Source organism: Rhinolophus hipposideros (assembly GCF_964194185.1).
Source record: "Rhinolophus hipposideros genome assembly, chromosome: 12".
Lineage (NCBI taxonomy): Eukaryota > Metazoa > Chordata > Mammalia > Chiroptera > Rhinolophidae > Rhinolophus > Rhinolophus hipposideros.
This window is the reverse complement of record NC_138058.1, coordinates 77,248,684-77,261,324: the sequence shown is the minus strand read 5'-3', so window position 1 is coordinate 77,261,324 and position 12,641 is coordinate 77,248,684.

Below are 12,641 nucleotides of genomic sequence, written 5' to 3'. Positions count from 1 at the left end.
AGGCACTCCCCCGTGGGGGCCTCTGGGACCAGCAGGTGTACTGGCTGAGAAGATGAAACAAAATGTGACGACAACGCTTTTGTCCTCAGGGGACACGTCATAAGCTACTGATCACGAATGTGCAGCTCTGGCAGACAGAGAGCGAGTGGTGCGGGGAACCTGGTGCCTCGTGTCCACTCCAGCATGTGGCCTTGGCAAAGCGTGCACAGCGGGCCGGGCAGCAGAAGGGAGAAGTGAGGACTGCGTTAGTCTCAGCAAGAAAGGATCCTGCTGCCAGAACGGTGTCAGCGGAGGCTGGAAGGAGTGGAGGTCGATGTTCGTTCTCTGGAGGCCTCTGAGCAGCTGGTGATGGATTAGGGCTGGACAGCGAGGGCACGGGTGGCCAACAGGGCGGGGTCTGGGCCTCGGTGGCCGATGGCACGCTGCTCACACTGGCCCACCCCTGCAGGGTCCAGGCCCGCGGAGTGTCCCCGGCGGCCTTTGCTCCCAGAGCTGCCATGGTCCGTCTTCCCTCCAATAACTGCCTGGGCCAGAGGTTTCCTAGTTGCCGGAAACCACTGTATTTATCCCCGATGTGGTTCTCACATCCTCTCGCCACAAATCAGCACCAAGTAAATACTTCCTTTAGCATTTGCTTAACCTTCAGCTCCTCAAAGGGTATTGGAGAAACTGAGAAGAATAAATAGCTGAGGGGTCCTAAGTGCTAATTAGAAATCAATACATTGTTTTAAAAACTCCCCCAAATGACATTTTTAGAGAAACCATCTAAGTCGAAAATAATTAAGGTTCTTTTTAATAGGAAAAAATAAATACATAAAATTTAGATTATCTTCAGTTAACTTATCGCATGTCTTGTCTAATTATATCTAAAAGCATTAGCATTGACCAAAAACAGTGTTATTGTGTTTGGGATTGTCTTAAAGTTGTGCTCTTTGGTTTTAAATTTATTAGCTTTCTGTCTTATATCATCCTATGTTAATTTAAAAGCCTACTTAATTTTGATTTCTAACTAAATGAGCTTTCGGTATGTAGTTACTAAAAAAACGAGAAACTATTAGAATGAGTAAGAACCAGGCCCCCACCTGCCCACATCTCACTTCCGCTCAATTTGGAAGTTTCTGTGCTGCCTGCGCCGCCCACGCGCCCCCCCCCCGCCCACGCCCCCCGCCCCCGCCCCCACGCCCCCCCCCACGGTCCCTGGCGCTCCCCCCCACGTCCCCCACACCCACGCTTCCCCACGTCCACCCACGCCCCCCCCCCCGACCCCCCTGCCCACGCCCCCCACCCCCCTGCCCACGCCCCCCGCCCCCGCCCCCATGCCCCCCCACGCGGTCCCTGGCGCTCCCCCCCACGTCCCCCACACCCACGCTCCCCCCACGTCCACCCACGCCCCCCCACACCCGCCCCACGTCCCCACGCTCCCGCGCGGTCCCTGGCGCTCCCCGCCACGTCCCCCACACCCACGCTCCCCACACGTCCACCCACGCCCCCCCACGCCCACGCCCCGCTCACCGCCGCCCCACACGCCTGGCATGTGCGGAAGCCCCTGCTTCCATCGCTGTTTGTCCCTGAGGTCTTTCATGGGAGTTTTCGGAAAAGCACGTACTGAGTCGCCCTCGGCTCCGCCTAATTCTGAGAGAACAGCAGGTGCAGCCGTTCCCACGGGAGCAGTCAGCCTGACTTCCCCCGCGAGGCAGTGACCGTGGCCGTCTGTGTCCTGAGCCAGCGCCTCCTCGTCCACGTGGCAGCGCCCCTGGTGGCCCAGCACTCGGTTCCCCAAATCACTACCTTCCAGCACCTTCTCCCTCCCTCGGGCCGCTCAGGCAACGGCTGCAGCATTGGGTGCCTCCTGGTGTGGGCGGGGGCAGGTACAGACACTGCCGTGGGGTCCCTGAGCGAGCAGGAACCCCTGTGCGGAGCGAGAGTCTGTCTGGGACTCCTCGGCAGCTGCTGGGCTGCAGTGACATCTGCAGGACAGAGTGGCTCCCAGAGGGAGCGGTGACTTCTGTGTCAACCCGGTGGCCTGCCGAGATATTGGGTGCAGGCTTGTGAGTGGGCGGCAGGCAGGCCCACAGGGTGCTGGTGGAGGGGAGCTCTGCTGGGGGGGCGCCAGTGAGCGGAGGGTCAGAGTCAGGCACCAGCCCCCACCCCCAGACACGCCACACACTCTGGACAGGGCCACGCAGGCACACGGGTTTAGAATGAAGACATGGGTCTAGGGGTGACTAAGGTCACCTCAATCCAGGGAGAGGTCCTGGGAGCAGTGCGTGGGCCCCCAGGGAGCAGGGCATTTGTGGAAAAGACCCTGGAGGCTCCTGGGAGGACGGAGCCCAGTGAGCACATGGCTTTATCTCCTTTTCAGGAAACCAAGCAGACAGCTTCACGTGTCTCTCCAAGGTCAAATGTTTGTGATCACTGAACCAGAAATTTTGGGGCAGGGGATTATCAGGGAACATTAAAGTTCTCAATGTTGGTAGAAGCTAGAGACCCAGGACAGAATCTTTCCCATGCACCAGGATTACAGTGACAGCACTGCACCTGCTGGCACCTCCGTCCTCCCTGCCAGCCGCTGCCTGAGGCAACCGCAGGCACTGCCCACCCGCCTCTCCCTCACGATTATCTAGCGACCTTGGGCTGTCTGAACGGGTGCAGCCCTGGTTCCTGTTGCCTGATCCATTCTACAGATTGTCCACGTGTGAGGGTGAATACGACGTTTCATGCAAGAGCTGTAGCAAGCAGAGTGGCCCTCTGGACATTTGTTTCTATTTTTTGGAGATGCTGCAGAGTGTCTAAAGATTGTGTTCTTCTGAGAAAATGTATGCTAAAATCTAAAGCTACTTTAGAAATGATCGATGGAACCCTGACCACAGATACGAAGAATATGTAAGACACTGAAAACAAGGTGTCTTACAGAAGGGTCCAAATAATTGACGTAGGTGCTTGGCCTTGAGTTAGTCAGCTCAGCCCCTCAGCCCTCAGTGGGCTGTGATACGTGACGTCCCTCCAACGAGGACATTGTAGGAAGAGGGAGGGCTGTTGTGTCACCCCAGTGAAGACAACCGGCAAACACACCTCGCCAGGCAGTCCCGTCAGCAGCAGCAGTGACAAGCCAGCTGGCAAGCACAGCCTCTAATGAGGCGATACAGTGTCACTTTGCCTTGGGGGTCTTCCTCCCAACAACCAGTAACCCCAGTCTAATCGTGAGAAAAACACCACACAAATTCTGAGACATTTTATAAGTTCTCACCAGTTCTTCTCAAAACTGTCAAGGTCATCACAAACAAGGAAAGTCTGCGAAACTGCCCCCGCCTAAAGGGTCCCAAGGAGACATGGCAACTAGATAATGTGGCATCCTGGGGCCAAAAGAGAACTTTAGGTAAAAACCGAAGAAATCGGAATAAAATACGTGCTTTCACTCACAGTGATGAGCACTGCTGGTTTCTTGGCTGTGACATGTGCTGCACTAATGTCACACGTTAGTAACAGGAGAAGCTGGGTGCGGGGAATAGAAACTCACTGTACCATCTGCACCTTTCCTGTAAATTGAAAACTGTTCTAAAATTTAAAAAAATTATTTTCGAGATCAAAAAAAATGGCGGCGTGAGGTGAGCCTCTGTAACGCTCCCCTGGAATTTACAACGAATCGGACAACAATAACTCCACAAAGGACTCCTTGCACAGCAGACAGGCAAGACGAAGAGGCCGACTACTGAATTCACCTCCAGGTGGGTGAATCGCGCGAGCGGGAGAGGAGGGAGAGGAGAAGTGCGGAGACGGAGCCGCGCGGGCGCAGGACACAGACCTAGCTCAGTGCTCGGAGCCCGCTGCTCCCGGAACTACCGCCGCCGCTGCGGGAGAGGGAAGGACTCGGACTGCTAGGGCTCCGCTTACGGCCCACAGGGCTGAGGGGGCAGCATACAAAACCGCTGAACCCAACGCTCGCTCACGGCAGACCTCGGAGCAAAGACTGAGGGAAGAGGGCTGAAAATGGTGGTTTAAGCCCTCACTGCCGAGCGGAGAACGGAAGCCTTAGGCACGGAGACTAGCCGCCCCCTCCCTACCCTCCCAGAGCTCGCCCCGCCCCCACCTGCCCGGTGCTAGAAGCGATAAAGTAGCAGTGTCGGATCAAAGGACAGAATATTTGCTGCTCTGAGAACTGTGGACCGCAGACACAGGTTCGCAGCTCAACTAGTTCCCGCAAAGGGGAGGGAGCTGTGGAAGCAGGACTGGCTGTGGTGGTGGTCGCCGCCATTGCTCTGGGCCACCTCTCACAACTCACCCCGCCCCTGGCCCCACCTATCTGGGCGGATCCCTGCAGGAGTAAACAGAACTGCTGAAACATACGGGCTCTGAATCTGGTGCAGAAAGAGCTTTGGAACTCCAAAAGCTCTTCGCATACCTATCAACCTGTTGCAGAAGACACTCCTGTAGATGTCTAGGAAGAGAAATAGTAAATCAGTGATTGCCATGAATAACCAAGGCAACAAGATAGCTCAGAAAGAAAGTGAAAAGTCTCCAGAAGAGGAACTTAGAGATATGGACCTTTGTGATTTAAATGACAGAGAATTCAAGATCGCAATTCTGAAAAAACTGAACGAGATGCAAGAAAACACAGAAAGGCAGTTTAATGAACTCAGAAACACAATCAAAGAACACCATGAGCATTTTACAAAAGAGATTGAAATCTTGAAAAAGAACCAAATAGAATTTCTGGAGATTAAGAACTCAATAGAAGAAATTAACAATAAAATATCCAGCTTAGGTAGTAGAGTTGACCAGATGGAGGAAAGAATCAGTGACATCGAAGATAGGAACCTGGAATTTACACAGAGGGAAGAAGAAAGAGACTTGAGACTTAAAAGAAATGAAAGAACTCTACAAGAACTTTCTGACTCCATCAGAAAGAGCAATATAAGAATAATGGGCATACCAGAAGGAGAAGAAAGAGGGAAGGGAACAGAGAATATATTCAAACAAATCGTCGATGAGAACTTCCCAAACTTGTGGACAGAACTGGATCCTCGAATCCAAGAAGCAAATAGAACACCCAATTACCTCAATCCCAACAGGCCTTCACCAAGGCACATTGTATTGAAGCTGTCTAAAATCAATGACAAAGAAAGAATCCTCAAGGCAGCCAGGGAAAAGAAGACGGTAACTTACAAAGGAAAGCCCATTAGATTATCATCAGATTTTTCAGCAGAAACTCTACAAGCTAGGAGGGAATGGAACCAAATATTCAAACTATTGAAAGAGAGAAATCATGAGCCAAGAATAATATATCCAGCAAAGATCTCCTTTAGATATGAAGGAGGAATAAAGACCTTTCCAGACATCCAGAAGCTGAGGGAATTTTCTAATACACGACCTGCACTACAAGAAATACTAAAGGAGGCTATTAGACCACCATCAACAGGGACAACTTGTGGCAACCGAAACATAAAAAGGGGGAGCGTAAAGGCCTGAACTGGAATATGGGAACAGAGAAAGTAAGCGTACTGAAGAAACTGGAATACTCTAAATATCAAACTTTCTTTTACATAAACTCAAGGGTAACCACTCAAAAAACATCCAAATCTGAAATATATACTGTAATAAAAGAAGAAACAGAGGGAAACATCATAGAATACCACCACACAGAAATAACAGACAACAACAAAAAGGCAAAGAAACAATGGAGACACAGCCTTACCAGAAAACTAAAGACAGAATGACAGGAAATCCTCACATATCAATAATCACCCTAAATGTAAATGGACTGAACTCACCAATAAAGAGACACAGAGTAGCAGATTGGATCAAAAAACTAAACCCAACCATATGCTGCCTACAAGAGACACATCTCAGCTACAAGGACAAGCATAGACTCAAAGTGAAAGGGTGGAAATTGACACTCCAAGCAAATGGTACCCAGAGAAAATCAGGTGTAGCCATAATGATTTCCGATGAAACAGACTTCAGGGTGAAAAAGATAACAAGAGACAAAGATGGACATTTCATAATGGTAAAGGGGACTATACAACAAGAAGACATAACAGTCATCAATATTTATGCCCCCAATCAGGGAGCACCGAAATATACCAAGCAACTACTAACAGAACTAAAGGGAGAAATTGACCAAAACACAATTATATTAGGGGACTTAAATACATCATTGACAGCTATGGATAGATCATCCAAACAGAAGATAAATAACGAAATCGCAGCCCTAAATGACACATTAGATGAATTGGACATAATTGACATATATAGAGCACTTCATCCTAAAACATCAGACAATACATTCTTTTCTAGTGTACATGGAACATTCTCAAGGATAGACCATATATTGGGACACAAAATAAGCCTCAGCAAATTTAAGAAGATTGAAATCATACCAAGCATATTCTCTGATCACAAAGCTTTGAAATTGGGTATCAACTGCAAAAAGAAAGCAGGAAAAAACACAAATACATGGAGATTAAACAACATACTTTTAAAGAACGACTGGGTCAAAGAAGAAATTAGAGGAGAGCTCAAAAGATACATAGAAACAAATGACAATGAAAATACATCCTACCAAAATTTTTGGGATGCCGCGAAAGCAGTTTTAAGAGGGAAATTTGTATCATTACAGGCCTATCTCAAGAAACAAGAAAAATCCCAAATAAATAACCTCATGTTACACCTTAAAAAACTAGAAAAAGAAGAACAAGCGAAACCCAAGGTCAGCAGAAGAAAGGAAATAACAAAAATCAGAGCAGAACTAAATGAAATAGAGAACAAAAAGACAATAGAAAAAATTAATGTGACAAAAAGCTGGTTCTTTGAAAAGATTAACAAAATCGACAAACCCTTGGCTAGACTCACTAAGATAAAAAGAGAGAAGACACTAATTAACAAAATCAGAAATGAAAAAGGGGAAGTTATCACGGACACCACAGAAATACAAAGGATTATCCAAGAATACTATGAAGGACTATATGCCACCAAATTTAATAACTTAGAAGAAATGGACAAGTTCTTAGAAACATATAGCCTTCCAAGCCTGAATCATGAAGAACTGGAAAATCTTAACAGGCCGATCACCAGTAACGAAATTGAATCAGTCATCAAAAACCTTCCCAAAATCAAAAGTCCTGGACCAGATGGCTTCACCAGTGAATTCTACCAAACCTTCAAAGAGGATCTAATACCAATCCTGCTCAAACTCTTCCAAAAAATTGAAGAAGAGTCAGTGCTCCCTAACTCATTTTATGAGGCCAACATTACCCTGATACCAAAACCTGGTAAGGACAACACAAAAAAAGAAAACTACAGACCTATATCTCTGATGAATACAGATGCTAAAATCCTAAACAAAATTCTAGCAAATCGAATACAACAATGCATTAAAAAGATTATTCATCACGACCAAGTGGGGTTCATCCCCGGGGCACAAGGATGGTTCAACATTCGCAAATCCATCAATGTGATACATCACATAAACAAAATAAAGGACAAAAATCATATGATTCTATCAATTGATGCAGAAAAAGCATTTGATAAGATACAACATCCATTTATGATTAAAACACTTACTAAAATTGGTATAGAAGGAAAATACCTCAACATAATAAAGGCCATATATGACAAGCCCTCAGCTAATCTCATAATTAATGGTGAAAAGCTGAAGCCCTTTGCTCTACGTTCAGGAACACGACAAGGTTGTCCCCTATCACCTCTGCTTTTCAACATAGTGTTGGAAGTCCTCGCCAGAGCTATCAGGCAAGAGAAAGAAATAAAAGGCATCCAAATTGGGAATGAAGAAGTTAAATTGTCACTCTTTGCAGATGACATGATGCTATATATAGAAAACCCTAAAGACTCCACCAAAAAGCTATTAGAAACAATCAATGAATATAGTAAAGTTGCTGGCTACAAAATCAACGTACAAAAGTCCATTGCTTTCCTATATACCAACAATGAAATCTCAGAAAAAGAGATAGAAAAAACAATTCCTTTTGCAATTGCAGCAAAAAGAATAAAATACCTAGGAATAAACTTAACCAAGGATGTGAAGGATTTATATGCTGAAAACTATAAGACATTTTTGAAAGAAATTGAAGAAGACACAAAGAAATGGAAAGACATTCCGTGCTCATGGATTGGAAGAATCAACATAGTTAAAATGGCCATATTACCCAAAGCCATATACAGATTTAATGCAATCCCCATTAAAATCCCAATGGCATTTTTTAAAGAAATAGAACAAAAAATCATCAGATTTGTTTGGAACCACAAAAGACCCCGAATAGCCAAAGCAATATTAAAAAAAAAGAACAATACTGGAGGTATCACACTCCCTGATTTTTCCTTGTACTACAGGGCTACAATAATCAAAACAGCTTGGTATTGGCGGAAAAACAGACACATAGACCAATGGAATAGAATTGAGAACCCAGAAATAAAACCACATAAATATGGACAGATAATTTTTGACAAAGAAGCTAAAAACATACAATGGAGGAAAGACAGCCTCTTCAATAAATGGTGCTGGCAGAATTGGATAGCCACGTGCAAAAGAATGAAACTGGACTGCTATCTGTCACCATGTACCAAAATTAATTCAAAATGGATCAAAGACTTAAGCATAAGACCTGACACAATAAACTGCATTGAAGAAAACATAGGTACTAAACTTATGGACCTTGGGTTCAAAGAGCATTTTATGAATTTGACTCCAAAGGCAATGGAAGTAAAAACTAAAATAAACAAATGGGATTATATGAAACTGAAAAGCTTCTGCACAGCAAAAGAAACTATTGACAAAATAATGAGGCAACCAACCGAATGGGAGAAGATTTTCGCAAACAGTTCCTCTGATAAGGGGCTAATATCCAAAATATACAAGGAACTCATGAAACTCAACAACAAAAAAACAAACAACCCAATTGAAAAATGGACAGAGGACCTGAAGAGACATTTCTCCAAAGAGGACGTACAAATGGCAAATAGACATATGAAAAAATGCTCAACATCGCTAATCATCAGAGAAATGCAAATGAAAACCACAATGAGATATCACCTCACCCCAGTCAGAATGGCTTTCATCAACAAAACAAATAGTAACAAGTGTTGGAGAGGCTGTGGAGAAAAAGGAACTCTCATACACTGTTGGTGGGAATGCAGACTGGTGCAGCCGCTATGGAAGGCAGTGTGGAGGTTCCTCAAGAAATTACGAATAGAATTACCATATGACCCAGCAATCGCTCTCCTGGGTATCTACCCCAAAAATATAAAAGCATTTCTCTATAGAGACACGTGTACGCCAATGTTCATTGCAGCTTTGTTTACGGTGGCCAAGACATGGAAACAACCAAAATATCCTTCGATAGATGAATGGATAAAGAAGTTGTGGTATATATACACAATGGAATACTATTCGGTGTTAAGGAAAGATGATATAGGAGCATTTGTGACAACATGGATGGATCTCGAGAGAATAATGCTAAGTGAAATAAGTCAGACAGAAAAAGCAGAGAACCCTATGATTTCACTGATATGTGGTATATAAACCAAAAAGAACAAGACAAACAAATGAGAAACAAAAACTCATAGACACAGACAATAATTTAGTGGTTACCAGAGGGTAAGGGGGTGGGGGGTGGGTGATGAGGGTAAAGGGGATCAAATATATGGTGATGGAAGGAGAACTGACTCTGGGTGGTGAACACACAATGGGATTTATAGACGATGTAATACAGAATTGTACACCTGAAATCTATGTAAATTTACTAACAACTGTCACCCCAATAAAATTAATTAAAAAAAATATTTTCAAAAGTACTTCATGAAAGACTTTACAAATGTAGAGTACTAAACAGCCTATTGGAAATTGATATGGAGCTTGTAATCTTTTATTGTTTGTTTTTGCTATAAAATTGCAAATGGATTGGTGGTGAGCTTTCTTAGCTTATCTTTCTAATGTCCTGGTTGAATCTCACTTAGCTGTTACTTTTTCCGCCTCCAGAGGCTGACAAGGAAAAATGATGGATTAAAACTTTTGTAGAGCTGTAATTTTCCATATATCACCAAATAATAAAAACATCAGCAAAAAATTAAAGACTGTAATTTAGTCTAGCATTATTACTAATGCATGAGAAATGCAGTTAAAAAATTTAAATTAATAGCATGTATTAGAGCAATAAAGCTGGTGCTTTTTTCTAAGTCAAATATGTACATTTTATAATGGAACTGTAGCTGCTAGTCTTGCTAATACATGTCTGTTAAAATCACGATGGAAAAGCACCCACATTACGTAACAGCTCTTCACTCGCTTCCCCCATCTCAACCCTGCCACTCACTTGTCAGACGGCTGAGCTAGTTTTCTGTGGTCTTTGCTGTTACATTCTATGGTTGGGTTTAAAATTCCCTAGATTTCTTGAATTAAAATGATTTGTTTCTTCTGGGCAAGCTAACAGGTTAAAAAAGAGAAGGAATTTTCCAGAAGGTCTGAGTGGAACCTGCATCCACACTGACTCCCACAGATGCTCTTTGCATGTGATCCTGTCGCTTTGGTGCACGCTCAGCTCCCGCGGGGTTCAGAAGGAGCCTCGAGTGTCAGCTCTGCAGCCAGTGAGGCAAAACTCTGATGAGTACACATACTGCTCCCGTTGTGGTTGGAGCAGAGAGGATAAACCGCCCGTGTGGCCCCCTGGTGGGCCTGTGTCCCGGGAAGGACATCGTCCCTGGGTGAGAGCCACCCTCCCGGCCTCGTGCTAACTGGGTCCCTCTTCACATCACCAGTGCAAACACTCACGTGCTGGGGGCTGGGGCTTGACCATGACTTTTCGAGGGGCCACAACTCAGTCCCTACCTGTCTGCCTTTCAAATTAAGGCCAAGAATTCATTTTCTAAAATGTGCCTTTCCAACAGTCCACGTACTAACTTTCACGCTTGTTGTTTCAAATAGAAACATCACTGTGTTTGGCTCCCGGCTCCTCTGGCTTCTAAGTTCTCCTTCTGCAGAGATCGCAGATGAAGTGGGAGGTTGAAGTACTTGTGTGGCTTCACATCTGCCATGTAGGCAGCTTTCTGTCTCACCTGCACAGCTCACCTGAGCATGAGAAAGTCCTCCAGGTCACGACCACAGTTACAGGAGCGTGCTGAGAAGATGCTGGACCTTCCCTATAAGAGTACAGCCACGTGCATGAGGTCCCCGGCGTGTGGGCGAAGGGTACGGGGTCCTGGCTGTTTGCTGCAGGCCTCCTGACAGCCCTTCCTTTGGGACCAGCAAGGGCTTCTCCATGCAGTCCCAGGGTGGCTGTCGGCACAGCACACGTCTGTTTCCTCACCCTCATTTCTGGAAAGGGTCCGTAGGGATCGGAACCTGGCATCATTAACAGGCTGCCGCCTCACCCTACCTGGGAAGGATGCCGTTTGAAATGTCCACACAGAACAGTGATATACTGAGGACAGGGTTTTGTGCTCCTTTGTACACTCCGTAGAATTTGTCACCAAATCACTACTATTCTTCTGGTATGATAAAGCTCTCCATCTGTCTGCACCCTGTTTGTCCCTGATGGTGCAGGTCAGACAGACCCTCTGAGGGCACAGCGCCCAGAGACCAGGGCACACTGGGCATCAGGCAGCTTGTGCACGGAAGCGTGTGAAACACTAGAAGCGGTGTGTGAGGGGCTTTCTGATGCCCACGCCCCCGGCCATGACCATCAGCTCTACAGTCGTGGACTGCAGCTGTGATGAGTGTCTGGTGGGTCCCCAGCTGAAGGAATGGGGTGCCCGCAGCCTGAGGGCATAGGACTGCAGACACGGCCAGCACAAGCTCACACAGAGGGTCCGACAGCCTGTGTGCAGTGGGCAGTGTTATGGCTCCCAAAGATGCTCATGTTCCCAGTCTCGAAAACCATGAGGGGACACTGCCCTGGCTTATCCCGGTGGGTGGGCCCAATGTGATCGCATGTGTCCTTGAAAGCAGAAGTCAGCTGTGGCAAGAGATGTGACCTTGGAAGAAAGGTCAGCGATTGGGACTTTGCCATCTGTGGAGATGGAGGAAGGGCCATGAGGCAAGGATGCGGCACCTCAAGAACCCAGAGAGGCCAGGAGCGGGTTCTCCTGGGGTCCCCTGGGCGGGGGGAACAGCCTGCCCACACCTAGTGAGACCCCCAGAACCAGAAGATGATACATTTCTGTTGTTTAAGCAACTACATTTATGGCTATCGGTTCTGGCAACAAAAAGAACTAACACACTGTGAAAAAGATGAAAAGCATGTCTAAAAGAAGCAGTCGCATTGTCTGATTTTTGCTAATGCAAAAACAGAGGCTAAATTTCATCACAAAATCATGTTTTTAGAGAAGCCATAGATATGAGTTTTATATAAAGTACCTGATATTTAAATGTTGGGAGAAAGCTTCGGGAAAAGTTGACCATGATGAGTGAAACGGGACACATTTGTCACTACGCTGTCCCTGCAGGCCGCCGGTTGCCCACACCAGGAACTTTCTCCCTTGCAGTCTTCTCAGGTCTTCTCAGCCCTTGCTTCACTCCTTGGTTTGCTCTTCTCCAAAGGACGTTTTCATTCCAGTGCACGTGGAAACTCTGGGAAGTACTCCTTTTCGCAGTGAGGCCTCACCATGACAGGAAGTGAAGGCTCTCCTGGCAA